The following is a 10,760-nucleotide window of genomic DNA, read 5'->3' as shown; positions in this document are numbered from 1 at the left end:
GCGTCCTGCATGCGTTCAGGTGGCAGACCAGCAAACGCTGCGGGGTGAACAAACAGAATGTCATCTGACTTGACTGACAACCCCTTCAGGCCCACGGCCCGCGTTTCAATGGTTTTAGCTTCACGCCTGAAGATGCATTTCATGGGACCAGTTGCATTGAGGATGTATGACCGGTCATGTTTGGCCTGCGCTCTGTCAGGTTACATGATCGGTCAGCTAATCGAAATTACACGTGGCTTTGGCTGCAGTGAGTTATACACAGCAACATGTTTTGGGTTATTACAAACAAACACAATCCAGATATGTATTTTTGAGAAGATTTTGTCAAAGTATTGAAAGAAATGTTGAAAAAAAAGAGTTAAAAATAGCTAAAAGCCCGTTTGGTCTAAAATGGACTTCACATATCAAGGAATCAAAGAAAAACATAATGTAGCTTCAACACGTCTTGCTACGGTTAAAGTTTCCTCTAAACTAAGTCACAAGTATGCTCAGTAGTTCTTGAGCTAGCCTGCTAGCTAACACACAGGATAACAAAAAAGTTATTGAGCTAGGCTGCTAGCTAACAAGCAGGCTAACAAACAGGTTCTTGAGCTAGCCTGCTAGCTAACAAACAGGCTAACAAACAAGTTCTTGAGCTAGCCTACTAGCTAACATACAGGCTAACAAACAGGTTCTTGAGCTAGCCTACTAGCTAACAAACAGGCTAACAAACAGGTTCTTGAGCTAGCCTGCTAGCTAACAAACAGGCTAACAAACAAGTTCTTGAGCTAGCCTGCTAGCTAACAAACAGGCTAACACACAGGTTCTTGAGCTAGCCTGCTAGCTAACAAGTGACAGAAAATACACTTTCATAATCTCAAAACTGACCCCAAAAACAACACAATTCCACCTCATAAAGGTGAATAGTTTCTGATGAACTAAATATCTTTAGGATTCAGGAATGTCAAGTAAAATAACACAACAGATTTGATTTCAACAACTTTGACTATGTTGTCAAGCATTTCACAAAGAAAATAATGACTAAATTAATAGAGAAAATTATCAGAATATAATTCTATAATGAAATAAAAATGTATTTGTGGTCACTCTGTGCGTACTGTGTGTGTGTGTGTGTGTGTGTGTGTGTGTGTGTGTGTGTGTGTTTGTGCGTGTGTGTGACCTATACGCCCATTGTATTTAGCTTTCCTCGTCTTACAAATTGTACAAATTAAAGCATAAATTTTATGTTTTTTTTGTTTTTTTGTCAGAACCAGAAAGGTGTCAGTCCGTCTCTAAAGACCATCTGACTTCCTGTCTGTACTTCTCAGCTCCAAGCGCGTTGGTTCCTCCTAAAGACGTTAATCTTTAAAAACACAAACACATTTCCATCAGTAATTTCCCCAAAACTGTTTTTTTAATTTTTTTAAATCAAACCTACAGGAGGAAATAGTGCATTTGTTGCATGGACTATTTCCAACTGCGGTTTAATCCACATTTAGTGCACTAGTTTGCGTCCGGTGTGTGTTGGATGAGACATATTGTTGTCAGTGAAGTTGTTTTGTGAGTGATGACTTATCTCTGCACTGAGCGTAGTGAAGGGCTGCGGTGTTGCAGGAAGCCTGCAGGGGGCGCCACTACCATCCGTGTCACACACACACACACACACACACTAAAAACTATACATATGTTGGATTTAGCTTTACTATTACAGGTTAAAGGTTAGTAACTCCTGCTGTGCTGATATAATCATTTATTTAAATATTTGCTGATACAGCTCTTAGTTTGCTGAGGCAGCTACTTGAATATTCAAAAAAAGGTTCAGGAATCACAAGGTGTGTCATGGGTTTCCTGGGGAATTTTATGTAAACATGACACTCAAATCATGTAAAGGTAACAGAGAACGTGTTCCCGCCTCCTATAGTCAACCTAACCAAGGATCCGTGTAATGAATAACATCTATTACAGTCATGTTACAATTACACAAGTTACCATTTTCCATTAATCTTATTAATATAGTAATTTGCTCAGATTGTTCATCTTCTACTTGCATTTCATTGAAGCGTAATAATATACACATTTTGGATAAAAGTAGGGGTTTTCTTTGTATTAAATGCAAATGTGCCTCAGCAAAATAATTCCTGTTTTGGGTAATGGAGGTCTGATGTTAATTATGGATGCCAACTATCAAAATGTCAACTCCTCCAAAAAAAAAAAAATCTTTAAAAACAATACAAACGGTTTGCCATGTGCTGGTTTCGCCCTGTTATCAAACAATTTGCCATTGGGCTACGTAAGGACAACAACCCGAAGCGTGTGAATTTAGGGCAATAAAATACCATCAGATGGCGGTGTGAGGGAAAACATGGTGGCAAGCAGAAAGAACCCCGTTTTTATATCTTAGGAGGTGGTAAACGTGCTTGGTTGAGTAACTGTTCAACTGTTTAAATAAAAAGTAGATGAAAAAAAGCGCAGCTTATACAAGGACGGTCATTAGCCTATTACAGAAGATGTTGGGAAGGCGCTGTCACTGAGCATCTTCATAGAGGAAGGAGGGAGGGATGCGTCACACGCCAGGTTGCCTCCGATTGGCTGAGCCGCGGGCTCCATGACAGTGGGCGGGGTCTGAGGGGAAGGCGCTTTAACGTCACTGGTGGATTTGGGCATGCGTGATGACGAACGTCAACCCCATTGCTTTATGAGAGGCGAAATCCCCTCCATGAACACAGAGGACCTGTCGCCTGTCGTGAAAAAAACCCGCTGGTGGAAGAGAAGCCGCTCGTTTGTGAAGAACCGGGCTTAAAGACTTCGGCGTGGGGTCTTCTTCCGACTACAAGAGTAGCACTCCCCCCTTTCCTCCCGCTCCTTCCTCGTGCGCTCCAACAACACAGACCCACTGGGACGAGCCGACGGGAAGTGGGCTCCTTCTTCTCTTTCATCGGGCAGGTGAGGACAAAACGTGCCATTTCCTTTTTCTTAAATACATAAATCGCACGAGACACCCTAGTCTGAGCGCACGTGGACGCTCGGAAGCGGCTCGCGCCCCGGCGGCGGACGCCGAGTAGCCGTTACAGATGTAACGTAGCTAGCGCGAGCGAGGAGAGACTCGGCGGGCCGGTGTGACCGTTGTGTGTCTGCTGATGCTGAAAGTGTGACTGAACACCAAGGCCCATTTAACTAGTCCACTGCACCCGTGTCCGTATTTAGCGCGATTAAAAAATATATATAAAATACGGCAACAAAACATGTATTTTTTTAACGCAGGAACTATAGAGGCTTACTTATCTTTATGACCACGAATAAGGTCAGACGTCTATCTCTGTTTCTAACCTAGATACGAGGGCGTTATTGTGTCTTTAAACGTATAAAACACATTGTAGGGCGTCTTGATACACGCTTCCCTAATCTGCATAGCCCTGGAGCTTTTTTTCTTTCTTCTTTTTTTTTATGAAACAAGAACCCATTAGAAACTACAACTACCAGCAGGCAGCACCACCTGGTGCGTTTGGCCTTTTGAGGATTTATTGGTTCTTGATGATGGGGTTGTCCTGGAAACGTGTGCGTGCATGCCTGCATGTGTGTGTCATACAGGAAAATACACGTTATCAAACAGGTGAGTTGAGACGCATTGTGTGGTAATAATCGTGACGATGATGATGGATGAAGATGCAGTTTTGTCTGTCTCTGCTCACCATCTCATCACAGTGCATTGTCACATGACACTGATTTTCTCTATTATTATATACACTGCGGCCAAAAAAAAATATATTTAACTACTACTGCCTACTGTACAAGCCTGTGTGGGCATTGCTATGATCTGAGGTTGCTGCAGTTGCTCAGGTCTAGGTTCAGCAACGACCAGGTTCAGCAATGACCAGGTTATTCCATCATTGGATTTTTTTTCTTCCCTGATGGCATGATCATATTCCAAGATGACAATGCAAGGATTCATCAGGCTCAAGTTGTGAAAGCGTGGTTTAGGGAGCATGAGACATCATGTTTACACATGGAGCCCAGACCTGAACCCCTTTGAGAGTCTCTGGGATGTGCTGGAGAAGCTTTGTGCAGCGGTCAGACTCTACCATCATCAATACGAGATCTTGGTGAGAAATGAATGCAACACTGGATGGAAATAAATCTTGTGACATTGCAGAAGCTTATGGAAACAATGGCACAGCGAATGCTGCCGTAACCGAAGCTAAAGGCGGTCCAATGAAATATTAGTCTGTGTGTGACTTTTTTTTTGGAGGGGACTTTTTTTTTCGGCCAGGCAGTGTTGTATTCAGACTTGAAGCTCAACCTCACCTGCTTCCAAGGAAAATGGTTTTGAAGAGGTGAAAACTACATCAACCTTTTTGGTATAAAGAACAATTTATCGTGACACTTTTTTCTTTATAATCCGGGCCTTCCAGCCATGGTAGGCCTGAGTAAAGCCACAATCAAGTTGTACCTTATGCAATAAATTCCTATCTCAGGTATACGCTACATTGAAAGTGTTTTTAAACGTCTCTCTGTGAGGGAACTCGGTTTAACAGATGTGTCGATTAAATCAACTAATTGATTGGTCAACAAAATCGTTTGAGTGTTAGTTAGCTAAGAATTAGTTTGGCCGAGCGAAGCCCTATTATCTATATTATTATAAATGTAGCTTGAGGCGTTAAAGTTGTTCTTAGTGCTACAAACGTCACTTAGATTTTATCCCTTCCTTCCTGGTTTTCCTTCCCAGCAATACGGACATTCGCAGCTATAAAGTGTGGCAGGTTTTTCCTACCAGTGCGATAACCATCTCTTGCACATCGCTGTGCGTGAAACGCAGCGAGTGATCTCTCTGCTCAGTTAGCGGTCGAAGCTATTGTGGGCTTCGTAAATTGATTGCTCGGCTTTCAGCTGCTACTGAGTCCATCCTACATAGCGCTGGCTCGGAACCCCCGGGGATCGAGTTCAGAGTATTTTCTCAATTAATTAAGAACCTGAGTGTAAAGAAGCGACGACAACATTTGTGTTCCATGTGGACCTCTGCACACGTTGTTTCCTCTCTCGACAGAGAGGACTCGGTCCACTCTTGAGCCGTACGCACTGCTGTATTCTGAGTCTACTCATGTGTTGACCTCTGCGACGTGTGGATTCTGGTCGGAGTACCGTTGTGTAAGCACAATTGTTAGGAACCTAAATTGGTCCCCCCTCTCTGTTAAACTTGCATTGTGGTTACTGTCCGCTGCTCGGCTCGGTGTGCACGGTGACGTGTTGTTGCGCGAGTGTAAGTTATCATAGCATTCACTTTAGGCCAGTGTTTAGTTTTTCTTTCTGTCTTTTTTTGTTAAAACAAGGCCATGGGACATTGAAAGCAACCTTTAATTTGTCTGCAAATATCCTCTGGGTCTGGAAAAGACCAGGATGCTGATGATTATTATGTAAAATCCACAAGTGAACTTTTTTTTTAATCCACTCAACTCTAGAGCAAAGTATATTTTCTTCTTTTTAAAAAAAAAAAAAAAAGATCAGGGAAATCTTAATGATTTATGGCATTATAAGTGTACAAAAGACACGCTTTAAGTTATCTTTACTTCGAGCCGTGATCGTGCCGTTCCCAGGTGCAGGATATTAAAAATGAGAAACGAGGCCACAGTAAGTAAAATGTAACAAAGTGATCAAAATGTAACAAAGTGATTTTAAAATGTAACCAGCACAGCAACACTTTTTTTTCTGAATGAAATCAAGTGCTTTTGAGCACTTGTGCTGTGTCATTGTTGCTCGTACAATCTATGTACACAACACAGTTTTTGCATGAGCACTAGTTTTGCATTTGACCTGACTCACGACTGGTCAATTACATCTTGCCGTGTGTGTGTGTGTGTGTGTGTGCGTGTGCGTGTGGGCGAGCCAGAACAACGCGTTTGTGCCGGTCACTCTCACCCAGTGCTTTACTTGTAATGCTCTCTTGATTGAACTCCGCCGGCGGTGTCTAAACGCAATATTGGTGCACAGTATCAAGCCTTCGATCTCAAGTACTGTGGGGGAGCCGGCTCTCTTCCAAGTTGCTCCTCTTATTTAGATCGGATTAGGTGAGGTAAGATGGAACTTTTTTTTTCTGCTGCGGAGTCCCGCTTGGACCCGAGCGAAGGCCAATGATGTGTGTTCTTCAAGTAACGCACATCCGTGCTGCTGTGTCAAAACTAGCACACAGAATCATTCCTTGGTCGCCGACTCGTCCGTCATCTCGTTAGATGTGTTGGACCGACAGGAGCTGTGGCATCGAGTACCCCAGAGGTGCGATTGTGGTGTAACAGGAGACCGGCTGTAGTGGCTGTTTGACTCTCTAGGTGGTGCCAGCGCTGCTGACTATTCAGGTGGATGTGAAAGTTGCTTCCAGTACCTGAGGAAGTTGATGAAGCAATGATGTGTACATCAGTCAGAGTTTGGGCTCTTTATAGAATCAACTTTCCTTATTGAATCGACTTTCTTTATTCAAAGAATAAACAAGATAATAACCGGCAACAGACTTATTTTTAAGACATGTTAGCAGGAAAACGTGCACATTATGTGTTGCCGTTATGAATCAGAAGTCCCCTCAGGACCTTTTGCTTACAGTTTCAGGGGATGAAATGATCTGAGTTTTGATATTGCTGCCGGAATTAAAGCCCTCGTTTTTAATGGAGCAGCTGGCGTCATCATGTCGGTAACAATACAGCATGTGAAAATATATTTCTCTGGGATGTGGAGCAGTAGGAGCTCAGGATTGGAGCCAAAATAATGTCATAAATATAGAATGATTTCATCTCAAATGTGCCGATTTTGCTATTTTCCTCTTTTTATAAAAGAAAAAAAGTAATATCTTTTTGATTTTTTCAAAAAAAATTTAGACTGTTTAGTTGGGGAAAATAAGAAGGTTGATAGTAAGACAGAGGTGGTGACGATGGTGAAGAAAATGATAGAGGAGAAGGTGAAGACCACGATGTCGGGCAGCTGGAGGAGGCTGCAGCTGATGTTGGTCACCAGCAGGGACCTCTTCCTCTCCATCCTTCCCTCCATCCATCCAATCTCCCTTCCCCCTTCTCCCCAAAGACAGAGGGCGACACAGTGATTAAGTGACTTAACACTGCAGCCTCTCAGAGACGCCTCCACCCTTCTCTCTGTGTGGAGTTTGACTATTCTCCCTTTGTCAACGTGGGTTTACTCCTGGTTTCCTCCCACATAATCCCAAAATATTTACTAATTGCACTCTTTTATTTAGTCCTATTGATGATGCGTGTACTCCTGGTGATCGGTCCACTATCCCCTGAGTGAGTGACATTTTCAAATTGTTATCCAAACCTGTTCTTCTCTTTCTTCAGCCTCCCTCTTTTCCCGCCAATGTTAACTTCCTGCGATCGAGTTAAAGGGGATGGCGTGCAGGATTTAGTGCCATCTAGTGGCGCGGTCGCAGATTGCATGAAACTGAATCCCCCCCTCCTAATTTCTCTCCTTTCCCGAGCTTCTGACATGATGTGACATTTTCTTAGATGTTATGTCAAAATAAACTTGATATTTTTTCTGTACGAGCATTCGATGCACAGCCTTTGCTGCAGGACGTTTCCTCTGAAGTTGTAAACTGTTCTAAATGTTTATATTTTGGTTGCCTTAGTCGAGGAGCTCTCACAATGCTATAAAAATGAGTGCTACTTCTATAGTCAAGGTGCTCGTAGTTGGAGCAGGTGCTGCCTCCTGGTTCTCTCGAGGAGTCGGTGCCTTTTAGACGCGTCGTCTTCAATCTGTTAACCGGCCGATGAACCCGATCCTCCCAATTCTCTGGTGAGGTGCATTCACACAACTGCAGACTTTCATCTGCAGCTTTTCCAGTAAACCGTAATCATCCTCCGGGTTGTTTCCTCTTGACACCAATTTGAAGCTTCCAGGTTTCTCGTTCACGTGAAGTGTAAGAAAAGCTTTGTGGCGCTATGTGGACAATAACCAGTTTTCTAAGGCACATGTTGCAACTGTCGCAGTGTTGTTTTAAAAAATTAAAAAAACTAGTTTTTCAACCCTCTAAAACAGCTGAGTCACTCTGACTGTCAGTGAATGGACTGAGCCAGGAAACACAGCGAGGTGATCTGGATCACAGAACTGGATGTTTGGCCCCGTTAGCCGCTGGCGGCATGTGACTAAGATTACACCGCCGTGCCGCGCCATGCCCTGCCTTCCCATGTTACTGTGTAAAGGTTTATATGATTACATTAGCGGCACAATCCCCGTCTCCCTTTACCTCCCTCCCTTCCTCTCCACACCCCACCTCGCATCAGCACCCGTCCACCCAGGACAAACATTGTCTACATTAAAAATACAATAAACTAAATAAGTAACTTTATAGTTTTAATGTGTCTCATACTAACTGATAGATGTTAAAAAAGGAAGTAAATCAAAGATTATACAGAGGCTACTCATTAACTAGCCTACATATGTTTCAGGACGCATCAGGGTCAGCGAGGTGACGTTTACGAGCTGCTACTGAGACGTCGGGTCACGTCAGGACGACATCAGCGCTTTGCTGAGAGAGTGTGTGTGTGTGTGTCTGTCTGAATTCAATGGCTGTCTTTATGCACTGCTTTTATTTAATTTTTTCAATCGGACAGAATTGTCAATGACTTTGCTTGGCCACATCTGGTGTAAGGAGGAAGTGAGCATTCAATTGTTTGTGTGTGTGTGTGTGTGTGTTAGGGCTGTGTGGAGCAGAGACGGCAGCTGGGCGATTGATTGATTGCCGATCGCGACTAACGAGGCTAATCAAACCTTGGTGCGGATGCCATTGTTTGATTAGCAAATGCAGGTTCTTTTCCAGGCTTTAACAGACTGTGCTGAGCTTCTGTTTGTTTCAACAGTGTGTGTGAGAATCATATTTTGACATCCTTCCAGCCCGGCTCTGGTGAGACTTGAAAGAAGTCTACGGCAGTTGAACGAGACTATGAACCCTGAAGCAACAGAAATTGCGTCGGCGAAAGCGACCCCCTGACTCACATGCACGCTGACGCAACTTCCCTCAAGCATGCGGCGGCTATGTGTAATATGTCTTTACATGGAACATTCATTGTAAACGAGCATTTGCCGAGTAGCAGATAGAGAACCTTTTGTGAGGTTTTAAGTGTCGGATAACTATTTTCTTGCATTTTATAGACGAAACATCAAGAAAATTGTCTGCCGATTAATCAAATGGAAGAAGTCGAACAAAACGAGTCACATGAAGAGTCTAATGCGATGTAAATCAGAGGAACTCCCCCTCTCTTGTGCCAGGATGTAGAAATTGCCTCTATACAGTCGACACGGCCACAGCCGTGATCTTGTGCCTGGCAGCTTGTCCTCTGAGGCGATCTGTGCTGTTTGGATGATAATGTGAGTATTGTGAGGACCCACACTGCACGTATGTCAGCTGATGGATGCACTAACGAGCATTTCTAACTGATTGAATTGCCGAATGTATTCTGTCCTACACTCAGGGGTCCATTTGACGTCTTGGGCGAGATCCCAAAGGCCCAAAAGATAGATGGGTAGCTATTTAGGTAGGTAGGTAGCTGTTTAGGTGGCTAGCTAGCTGTACACATAGCTAGCTATGTGTGGAGCTTGGTAGAAAAACTTTTCCGTTATTATTGGAGCATGTAGAGAAAACCACTTGCACAAATAAAATACAATCCAACAAAAAGCGCACAGGGAAAAATAATTAGTATATAAATGGTTTGATATTGAGATGTATGTATGTATGTCTGTTTGTATATCACACAAAAGAGAACCCAAGTTGTTGTGGCTGTGTGTGTAGTCTGACTTCAGTCCTTGCTGGTCTCCTTCGTGGTAAGGGCCGTTCAGGATATTTCGTAGAACACTGTGAACTTGTTGTAATCTTGTTAAAATCGTGTTGTTTTGTCCTCGTCGCTCTGGTATCAGGGCCGTCTGGGTGTGAGGAGCCTCGCCCAGTAATGTGTCCCCCTCCTCTCTGAGCCGCGTTTCTTTGGTTCCACGTTCTGCCAACATGAACCAAAAAAGCGCATCGTTTAGAAGCCATAATGTGGCTGAATGAAGGTCATCTGTCTTCACAGTAAATGAAACCGCTCCACTGGGAGCAACAGCAGGAGTCTGGGATTTCATCAACTTCCAGCAACAATGGATGCCTTTCCAGCTTTAAATGCCCCCGTTGGGGTGCTGGATATAAGACATGTGTACAGTTACAGTGCTCTCTTTTTGTCTTATCTGAGAACAAATGAAGGAAACTTCTTTTTTATCTCACCTTTCACGCCCATTGGTGTGCTGCTGATAGCATGCTGCGTGGGCGTATGTGTTGCTTTGATAGGAGGGTTGGAAATGCATTTATAAGATCTCCATGTAAGTCTTCTTCCCTGCTGCTTTTGTTTCTTAACCTGAGGAATGTGTCTCCAGCACAGCATGAGAGTCCACCTGCTGTTTTAACCGGTAAGCGCCCAAGAGAGTACGATGACTTTAAGAAAAGCCAAGTTATAAAAAAGAATCTATAAAAAAACGACTTTCAGATAAATATTAACTTGATATTGTCCTGTTGTATACTGACTCGTATAAGTCACTTTAACATCTTTAGTAAACTGTTCTTTGCCAGCTCTTTCTTCCTGCCTTCATCAAACTCCCTGTGTTTTTAAGATTAAAAGGCAAGTGGGAACAAAAGTAAATCAATACAAATGGAAAGCAGGGGGTTCTACAACTATGGCCTCCGTTTGATGTGAGCTTTTGTGTGCTGAAAGGTCAGAGAACAGTCAGAGGTCCTGACAAAGATGCTGCACCTTCTACTGCTGTAT

General features: G+C 43.3%; 3 protein-coding genes across 5 annotated transcripts in view; 2 read left to right on the top strand and 1 right to left on the bottom strand.

Annotated features, from left to right (window-relative positions):
• The window catches only part of psat1 (phosphoserine aminotransferase 1), a 201,849-nt gene that overhangs the window by 70,478 nt on the left and 120,611 nt on the right, over positions 1-10,760 (bottom strand). The window lies entirely within an intron of this gene.
• Positions 1-10,760, top strand: part of pcna (proliferating cell nuclear antigen) — a 101,970-nt gene that overhangs the window by 44,747 nt on the left and 46,463 nt on the right. The gene's annotated exons all lie outside the window — the stretch shown is intronic.
• slc23a2 (solute carrier family 23 member 2) overlaps positions 2,618-10,760 on the top strand; it is a 31,937-nt gene continuing 23,794 nt past the window's right edge. For all 3 annotated transcript variants that reach the window (XM_068596268.1, XM_068596269.1, XM_068596267.1), the window contains exon 1: positions 2,618-2,922. The gene's annotated coding sequence lies outside the window, so the exon portion shown is untranslated. The remainder of the gene's footprint in view (positions 2,923-10,760) is intronic.

This window comes from Clinocottus analis, unplaced genomic scaffold (assembly GCF_023055335.1).
Source record: "Clinocottus analis isolate CAN_PGR_092001 unplaced genomic scaffold, fCliAna1.0.p SCAF_35, whole genome shotgun sequence".
NCBI classification, from domain to species: domain Eukaryota; kingdom Metazoa; phylum Chordata; class Actinopteri; order Perciformes; family Cottidae; genus Clinocottus; species Clinocottus analis.
The sequence above is the reverse complement of the archived record's forward strand: the minus strand, read 5'-3'. Positions and strand labels throughout refer to the sequence as shown.